The sequence below is a fragment of the Mauremys mutica genome, chromosome 14 (genome assembly GCF_020497125.1).
Source record: "Mauremys mutica isolate MM-2020 ecotype Southern chromosome 14, ASM2049712v1, whole genome shotgun sequence".
In the NCBI taxonomy this organism is placed as follows: Eukaryota; Metazoa; Chordata; order Testudines; family Geoemydidae; genus Mauremys; species Mauremys mutica.
In genome coordinates, this window is record NC_059085.1 from 6,313,511 (window position 1) to 6,323,771 (window position 10,261).

Sequence of the window (10,261 nt, forward strand, 5' to 3'; positions counted from 1 at the left end):
CTGCCGGTGCTCAGCAGCTCTGAAAATCAGGACCAGAATGACACTGATGCCTCTGCCCTGGGCCAGAGCTCTCTGAGTCAGGGGCTTCAGCAGCGATTAGCATGGGGCAGAGTAAAGCAACCAGGACGGTCATGACGGAGGCTGGAACTCTGTCCTCACATCAAACCTGTGGGGAAGCCAGGCCTTCAGCCACCCTGTCCCGCCTGCATTGCACTTTCCAGCCCAGGAGCAAGGAACCATTTCACACCTTAGCGCTGGGGGGAGCTGAAGCCCAGAACGGGGAAGTAACTTACCTGAAGTCATCTAGTGAGTTGGTGCCAGGGTGGAGAATAGAAGCCAGATCCCGACTCCCAGCTCTGGGCACTGATCCCCAATACAGCCCTTTCCAGAGCCAATGGGGAGCAGGAGGGGCTCTAGCCAGGTGCAGGAGACACAAGGCCATTTATTTTCATGAAATATGGAGACTAAATAATGAAATGAATAAATTGTCCAGCCGAACGTGTATTAATTCTAATGAACAAGGCCACATTGTGCAGAATTCATTTTTTAAAGTTTATAATAAGCGATGCTTCGGGGGGAGGGGAGGGCGCAAGCTGGACGTTTCGCTTAGGGCGCAAAATATCCTTGCACCGGCCCTGGCCCCTGGAAGTCTGTATTTTCTCCCCCGGCCTGCACACCTGGCTCCCCAGGGAAAACGGGATTTGAGCAGCCGAAGGGGGCACCAGTCCAGTCTCCCAGCCTGGCGGGGGGTGGGGGGTGGGGTTTGGTTTGGGTTTTTGCAGGCTTGTGTGTCAGTACAGGGAAGCTGGCAGGGAGGCAGGTGCCTACAGCTACACCAGGCTGAATGCGCTCGGTCTGGCCTGATGTCGGAAGCTGACCTCCTGTGGGCCTGGCTAGTATTGGTTGGGAGAACATCTGGGAATCCCAGGAGGTACAGGCAGAGTTTCTTCATCATTTTTTTCTTCCTGTTGCAATTGTTCTTTTTGCCTTTTCCTTCCCTCCGTCCTCCCCTGGCCCACCACAGCTGACACCTGTGTCTCACCAATATGACCAGGAGCACAGGGATCCTCCCGGGGAAGCAGGCCTGGGCCCCTGGATAACTCAGCTTCCACAGGCTGGGTGCGGTCAGAGGTCACAGCCAGGCTGGCCAGAATGAAGGAGCAGCTGCATAAGGGACCATTTGCTCTCTGGACCACCTGAAACACACCCATAGAATCTACTTGAGGTATCCGTGACACTTGGGGGGAAAACGTCTCAGACCCCATCTTCCCCACCACAGCTACAGAGAACCACCTCAAAACTACTAGTAGTCACCCATATCGAGCCAGGCCTGAGAGGGAGCCAGAGCAGGGGAGCCGGTGTTGACCCCTCCCCCCAATTTCCTTCAAAGGAGACCCTGACTTCCAAAACCACCTGAGGCATCCCTGGCACTGGGGAGCAATTGCCTAGGTCTTTGGGCTCCCCGCTTCCCACCACCCATGTGGGGCACTCCTCCAGGCCAAGCAAGGTGCACCCAGGTCAAACAGAGAGGAGGTGGAGAGGTTGGTGGCTCAATTCCCACGGTGCATCTTTGTCCCCTTGTAAGGAGCACAGAGGCTGGATGTATGTGAGAGATGAGAAGGGTTTATTTACAGAGAAAGGTGAATAGACGTTTGGTAACGTTGAAAGCAAGCACCCAAGCAAAGGCCTGGCTTTCCTGTGTATTTGGGCAGTGCAGTGAAAATATTTGTAACCAAAAATATACAGTTTGATTTCAATTACAACACAGAATACAAGATACATATGAAAATGTAGAAAACCATCCAAAATATTTAATACATTCCAATTGGTTATTCTAGTGGTTAACAGTGTGATTAAAACTGCGATTAATTGTGATTAATTTTCTTTTGTTAATCACGTGAGTTAACTGTGATTAATCGACAGCCCTACTGAGAATGCATTTCCCCTTAGAGCCCAATCACCACCCCCACTAGTACAGGGTCAAGAGGAATATATCGTACATGAAGTCCTTGAGTCTAAGATCAAAGGGGGCAAATTATGGTACCTGATCACTTGGGAACGTTGTGGCCCAAAGGAATGCACTTGGGAGCCAAGGAAAATGTTTATGCTTCCATGCTGGTTCAGAGCTTCCATAGGAGCATCTCAGAAACCAGGATCTATGTCACAGACGGTGCGCCCGTAGGGGAGGGAAGGTGTCATATCTGTGACCCACTGTATCTCGAAATAGCAGCCCCATGTTCAGCACTGTTATATGATTAGGATATGCTTTTTACAGAATATGCCCTGTGAGGTATCACTGGGACAGTCATAGTCTGTTGAGCATCACTGTCCTGCTAAAATGTGCGTGTGATCATTGTACATGAAGTTATGGGATTTTGCTCTCTGTTTGTTACCGAAACATGTTGTGGATCTGAGAAATGCCCATGGACTAGTTCTATAGTGGCAACAAAGGGGGACCCACATCCAGCCAGTGGTTACGCCACCATCACCAGCCACTCCCCAGCAGTGACATCACTCCCGTGCAGGTCGAGGTACCAAGACTCAGGTCTTGGGTGGGGACAATGAAAGACAACACAGAGGCTGCATTGGCTGTGAGGTTCCCCACTAGGAGCTGGGTTAAGCGGCAGAGCCTCAGAACATGATGTTGTGGGAGCAGCAAGCAGTGGCGGCGGATGGCAGCAGGGGCACAGCGGGCAGCCCTGGCAGAGAACTAGCAGTGGCAGAGGAGCAAAGGACCAGCAGCAGTGGCAGCAGAGTCTGTGAGCCAGTGGCAGCGGCGGCGGCAGCAGCGGGGGCATTGCTGGACGCCTTCCCCCTGCCCTGCCCTGCCCTGCCGTAGGGTGGGAGGTGAACTCCCACGAAGGCGCTTCTGAGCACGGCCAGCACTGTGCGTGGGGTGCAGCGGAGGCAGAGGGGAGTGGGATGTTAAGGGATCAGTGCTTCGCTGGGTTTGCACCGTGGAAGGTGAGAAACGGAGGAAAAGGACACGTCCGGTTCCTTTTCATTCAAAGTTTTCTGTGCTGTACACAGACTTGGGGCTTGCGAGTGGGGACGTGTTGTCTCTTATAGGCACCAAGGGGGGTGTTTACTTTTCCCAGATTACTGGGTGGGGGCTCCAGCCAGTCCCGTTTTGTGTTAAGAGGGGCCCCTGGCTATTGAACCTGGCCCTTGCTGCTGGCAGAAGGTTACATTTGGTATCCGTGAATCCAAGCTCTTTTGTTAATAAACATGATTTGCTTTCGTTACAAATCATCAGTGCTGGGTGAGTTCAGTGCAGTGTGAGCTGCTAGAAAGCTGACGGGTTGGAGTGTCTGACGGTGTCCTCTCCTGTGCCCCCATCCCTGCACCCCTTCACCCCAACCCCTCCCCCTCCCTCCTGCACCCCAACCCCTGCACTGTGCCCCCTTCACCCCAACCCCTGCCCCTCCCTCCTGTGCCCCAACCCCTGCCCCTCCCCCCTGCACCCCACCCCCTGCACTGTGCCCCCTTCACCCCAATCCCTGCCCCTCCCCCCTTCACCCCTACCCCTGCCCTGTGCCCCCTTCACTCCTACCCCCTGCCCCTCCCTCCTGTGCCCCAACCCCTGCACTGTGCCCCCTTCACTCCTACCCCTGCCCCTCCCTCCTGCACCCCAACCCCGGCACTGTGCCCCCTTCACCCCAACCCCTGCCCCTCCCTCCTGCACCCCAACCCCTGCACTGTGCCCCCTTCACTCCTACCCCTGCCCCTCCCTCCTGCACCCCAACCCCTGCACTGTGCCCCCTTCACCCCAACCCCTGCCCCTCCCCCCTGCGCCCCAACCCCGGCACTGTGCCCCCTTCACTGCTACCCCCTGCCCCTCCCCCCTGCACCCCAACCGCTGCACTGTGCCCCCTGCACCCCAACCTCTGCCCCTCCCTCCTGCACCCCAACCCCTGCACTGTGCCCCCTTCACTCCTACCCCTGCCCCTCCCTCCTGCACCCCAACCCCTGCACTGTGCCCCCTCCCCCCCTACCCCTGCCCCTCCCTCCTGCACCCCAACCCCTGCCCTGTGCCCCCTTCACTCCTACCCCTGCCCCTCCCTCCTGCACCCCAACCCCTGCACTGTGCCCCCTTCACCCCAACCCCTGCCCCTCCCTCCTGCACCCCAACCCCTGCACTGTGCCCCCTTCACTCCTACCCCTGCCCCTCCCTCCTGCACCCCAACCCCTGCACTGTGCCCCCTTCACCCCAACCCCTGCCCCTCCCTCCTGCACCCCAACCCCTGCACTGTGCCCCCTTCACCCCAACCCCTGCCCCTCCCTCCTGCACCCCAACCCCTGCACTGTGCCCCCTTCACTCCTACCCCTGCCCCTCCCTCCTGCACCCCAACCCCGGCACTGTGCCCCCTTCACCCCAACCCCTGCCCCTCCCTCCTGCACCCCACCCCCTGCACTGTGCCCCCTTCACCCCAACCCCTGCCCCTCCCTCCTGCACCCCAACCCCTGCACTGTGCCCCCTTCACTCCTACCCCTGCCCCTCCCTCCTGCACCCCAACCCCTGCACTGTGCCCCCTTCACTCCTACCTCTGTCCCGATTTTTCACATTTGATATCTGGTCACCCTAGTGTCGACCGGTATTTTACCAGTGTAAGCAGAGCCTGAATGAGCACTTCCCTGACATCTAGTGGTGAGCTGTGGAAAAAGACTTCAGAAGCTGATCTCTTAGATGGACACACCCACCCTGCCTAGGTGCTCAGCATGATGGGATTGCTTAACCAAATGATCACTTGCGGCTGGTGTTGGATCCCCAGTCTCCTTGTTATTGGGGCAGGAGTAACAAAGCATTGTTATTCTTGTTGTGTGAACCAAGGGCAGCAGAACCTGTACCTGGTAAACCCCAATGGAGGGACTCACCATTAACAGAAGGGCACTCAGGAGGCAGGGGACATGGGTTCCTAAGACTCAAAGGAATTGAATGGGTATGTACAGGCTAGCAGGTTTGTCTGGGATGATATTAGATTTTTTTTTGTTGTTGTTTCTGTATGATAAAAGTTGTTTTAGATTTAATGGTAGAGCTAAAATCACTGGTACGTGAGTCTAAGTTTTAGCTCTATTTTGAGTTGCTTACACCAGCTATGTGGGAGCTTGTTGGGACCCTTCATGGATCTGGCTACCCTGTCTGTGTTGACCGGTATTTTATCAGCATCTCTTCATTCATATCTCTTTCCCCAGGAGGAAGTGAGCCTGTGGTAGAATCAGGAAAAACAGGAGAGGTTTCCCTGAGAGACTCGTCAGGTAAACCTTAGGTGCTGGTGTGAGGAGTACCCTACGGAGCCAGGCCCTTCTGGCTGTTAATTACCCGTGCAGAAAGTCCTACTTCTTGCCCACCGTGCACGTGTAAGAACCATTAAAGGCTCAGTGCCAGGAGAAAGGAGACTCAGAAGAAGCCTCTGTGCCTCCTGCACTTCAACCGATGCATGGGAGGGGTCAAATAATCAGATCAAATATTACACTCCATGATGGGGTGTGCATACCCAGCACTAGGCGAGAAAGGGTTAATTCTACACTCTGGCTGGAGGAAGTCCCGCCCCTCAGACCCTGCTGGGCATGCCCCAACTTCTGTGTAAGTATAAAGGAGAACAGCTCAGCTCACTCTGGGCTGGCCACTGAGGAAGACGCACCCTTGGTTGAGGCTCTAGGCCAGGAGCCACTACAGCCCCTGACTGTGGGAACCAGAGATTCCCAGGGACCAGACTGGAGACCTGCTACCTACAGTCAATTGGCAGGAGTCAAAGTTCCACAGAGCTGCCAGTGCCAGGGAACTCGGAGACCCCGATGATATATGGACAACAGATTCAGGAAACAAGGTAGGAAGCTGCCCAAGGAGGCAGAGTGAGGGGTATCTCATACCTGTGTAAGGTCAGCATGTTGTGGTAGGATCCCGGCTGGCTGGGTGGCGAACGCACTCAACCTGAGAGGGCCTTGGGCTGGGACCCAGTGGAGTCAGGTGGGCCCAGGTTCCCTTACTCTGGCCACTACCCCCTTTGGAAGCGACCACTGGATCTGGCCATTAGGGCTTGCAGCCCAAAGGGTGGCCATAATGACTCAGGCCATTAGGCAGTGCTGTCCTGAACCCAAGGACGGCCACGTTGACTCTGGATTTAGTGCGCCTAAATCTTGAGTTCAAGGACAGTCTGGTAGACTGCACCCGCAGTGCCCTCACAATCCTGATCCACCCCCAAAAGGAGTGGAGTGAGCATACACTGCAACACAGCCATATAACGGTGACCGAAACACCTCTCTATTCACACCCTACGCACTATTGTAATAATCTTTGTACACAATGTGCCTCATGAAGTATCATTTAAAAACCAATAGCTTTCTGGTCAATAATATCATGTGGACATGTATGTAGCAACATTATATATAGTTACAAAAGCTCCCTCTATGGTGTTATTAGCACATGTTCAAAATCACACAACCCTGCCTAGGCACAAATGATTAAACAGGCCTGTCCTGAACAAAGGAGTATGCGTTTACCAGACAAGTTTGGGGAGGGGGAAAATGGCTTTCCCAAACACAAAGCACAAGCTGATGCCTTCAGCCAGGTGTCATCAAAGTTGACTGGCAATGACCTGTCAAGTGACCATTTTTGGCCAGGAAGGGGAGCAGGTGCAGATCGATTTACATTTTAGCAAGCACTGCACGGAACCTCCTTCACCACAAGGCTCCATGTCACCTTCTTTACTCTTTGAATAAACGTCGCTTGAGGGGTGATCATTAGATGAACCCACTTCAAAGGGTGACTGGACTATAAAAGAGAGGGGCAAAACCACCCCAGGCCACCTCTCTCTCTAGTTCTCTCTCTCGCACCTCAGAAGACAAAAGAACCAGTCCTTGGACTTTAGGGGCAGGTCATGACTTGTCAACATGGTCAACTTTGCTGTTGGGAACATGTGGCAGGGATTTCACCTCAAACCAAGTGCTGCTTGTTAAGTTAACTTTACAAGGGCAACAGACCTATAATATCTGAACTGTCCAGGAACAGGGCCTGTGATGCGGTTAAAAGCAGCTAAGGGAGGCCACGTAGGGAGCAGCCAATTAGAGCCCAGCAGCTTCACATAAAAGGAAGCGCAGGGCAGAAAAGGTCTGTTGCTGCAGGGACAGGACTGAGTTCCTAGAGAGCTGCAGGGAGGTAGCACCTGTGACAGGTTACTCCCCGCTCTGGGGTGCCACCTCATGTATTGGGGTCCCACTGAGCCTGCCTGTTCCACCATCCTGGGGGCCCTCACCCTGTCCTGCTGTGCCAGGTTCTCAAGCCTCCTCCAGTGCACACACACACAGGTAGAGACACACCCAACGGCAGAAAGACACAGACACTGATATCAGCTCTGCACAAGAAGAATCAGAGTGGGGATTGCCCTGCACTCAGGTACACACCATCTCTTGGGAGCAAACCCAGAATTGTATTGTCTTGCGATGCCCAGAAATCTATACAGCGTAAGCTCATGAAAATCGCCCCCTCCCTCAATATGGAGGAAGATATGCACAGCTCTTCGCTCCCCCCGGATTATGAATTCTACAAACTGGATTTTAATAAACAAAACAAGATTAGTAACTACAAAGGACAGGTTTTAAGTGATTATAAGGGTTAGCAAACTGATCAAAGCAGATTACTGAGCAAATAAAACAAACACGCAAATTAAGCTCAATACGTTAAAGAACCTGGTTACCAGTGGTAGTTTCTCACCCTAAATGTCGTGTTACGCATTTCTTTCACAGGCCAGACACCTGTTCCGGCCCACACTCAACTCTTCTGTCCCCCTCAGTCCTTGTTTCTTCTCAGCTGTCTTCCTGCGCAGGGATTCGGTGAAGAAGGAGAGTCTTGATCAACTCACCTCACTGCTGTAAATAGGATTTACATATGGCAGGAATCCTTTCTTTCCCAGTTTGGTCTCCACCCTTTTTGTGGAAAACTACTAGCAGGCCAAGATGGGGTCCAGTACCAGGTGACGTGATCACATAACCCTGCAGTGTCAAAGCAGCATCCCAGGAAGCTTCTCAGGAAGGTGGGAGATTAGCATCTATTGTTCTCGCTAATGGTTTATTGACTAACCAGCCAGACTGATTGCATTTTGTCTGGTGGGCATTCCCCAGGGGAAAAACACTTTTGCAATTCATACATAGTCAATATTCCTAACTTCGGATACAGAAATGATACATGCATACAAATAGGATAATCACATTCAGTAAATCGTAATCTTTCCAATGATATCTCACATGACCCATCTTGCGTAGAACACTTACCAGTTATGCCATATTCATTTCATAACAATATGTCTATGAAGAATATGGGGCGTAGGGTCACAGCACTTCTGTCAGGACAGCTGCTAGCAGGGACCGGGGGGAGCTAGCGAGAGCTCCTGGCTAGTTGCTGGGACTTGCAGGCTTGAGACCCTGAGAAGAGGGTGAAGAACGTGCCGGGGCTGCGGGGAAGCAGCCCTGGGAATTGAAGCGGCACTGGTGGAGGGACTTAAAGAGACGAAGCAGAAGCTGTTATCTACAGGATCCCTGGGCTGGGACCCAGAGTAGCATGGGCCCAGTTCCCTGCCACTCACCACTGGGGAAAAGGCTGGATTGGGAGATACTCCCCCCTGCCTTTCCGTTGCCCTGGAAGGGAGGAGCATAGATCATGGCACTGCCGGATGGCCAAGTCATAAAGAGGATACTGCAGTACTTGAACTAAGACAGGTGATGGTGATGGACAAGGCACCACCAGGAGAGGGCACACCGGCTGAGCCACCTAATCCCTGAGACAAACAGCAGGAGGCACCACCCTGGTGAATGAACCCCATTACAGGGCCTGAGTGCATGCCCTCCCTTTCCTGGGGGTCTCTGCCAAGTGAGCTGAGCTGCTCTGTGAGCCCATGCAGGGCTCTGATATTACCCAGACATATGAGTGACCACAGGACGACACAGTGGCAAAAGTGAGTAGGGGCACGCTGCAGCACACAACACAGTTGATGGCTCAGCCTTGTGCATGCTGGGGTGGCCACCTCCCCGTTGGTGAGATCTGGTCCCACCATCTTGCTGGAGCTCCAGTCTGCCCTGCTGCCATCCTTGTCTGTGTTGCTGTTGTACGCTCCAGCAGCTGACTGGAAGGTGCGCATAGGCCCTGTTAGGGCTGATTCCCCACTCTGGCACTCCGAGTGCAGAAGGTGTGGGGGGGGGGGGCCCGCAAGGATTCTAAAAATGATACTGGCCACTCCAGGCTGGTATTAAACTCCCAAGGTTACAGGTTCTCTCTGGCGTTGGATGGGTAGATGCTGCCACCACCAAGTGCAAAAAACCCCTTTGGACCCAGAACGGTGCACTTGGGAATTCCTCCCTGTGGGGAACACTCAAGCCCTCCTCCTCCCCCCCCCCCTCCCAGGGAAGAGCTGAGAAAGAAAACAAAGGAAATCAGCTTTTGCCACCAGCTAATTAAAGAACATGCACAAACCTCTTAGAACACAAACATCCAACCCTGTTCTTAAAAACAACATGAAAGAAAATACAATTGGACCTTAGGCTTTTTGCTAGATTTGGAAAAAAAACATGATAAGAATTAAGCATCAAGCTAGCTCTCTTGAGGTCCAGCATAAAGATTACAAGCAAAACAAACGCACCTGGGGTTAGTACAGAGGAGTCCACCAGCCATAAAGAAATGAGATAAACCTAATTGGGTCTTCCTAGACATTCCTGATCTACCTACATATCTGGGGTTCAACGAGTACTTCTAGGGATGATTTGATGATTTTTCATACCTGGTTTAAAGCTTTTTACAGCATCGCTCCAGCCCTGTCCCTGCTCTGTCCCCTCCTGCCGGAGAACAACAACAGACAGACAAAGGGAAGGTGTTTTGTCCCAATTTTAAAAAGTTCTAGCCTTCCCATTGGCTCTTTTGGTCAGGTGCCCACTCCCTTCCTTTTACCTATGGGCTTTTTTAACCCTTTATAGGTAAAGCAAGTAGAGAACAGCTACTAACAGGGATTTTGTAGCTAACAGGCTGGCTGGGGGTCCATAAAAGGGAGCTCCCCTCCACCCCATTCATTTATCACAGGCCCCATGCCACGTAGCCATATTGTCTCGAAGCAGGAAAGCAGGAAGAATGGTGTCTTCAGAGCCCACCCTATATTCTGTAACGTAATTAAGGAAAATATTTCTCAATGAACTCCCAGTAGAAGGTCAGAAACAGCCACTATCTGCACCTTGCCAAGGGCATTGGTATTTTCTTTAAATTTGCCAGACCAACCTAACT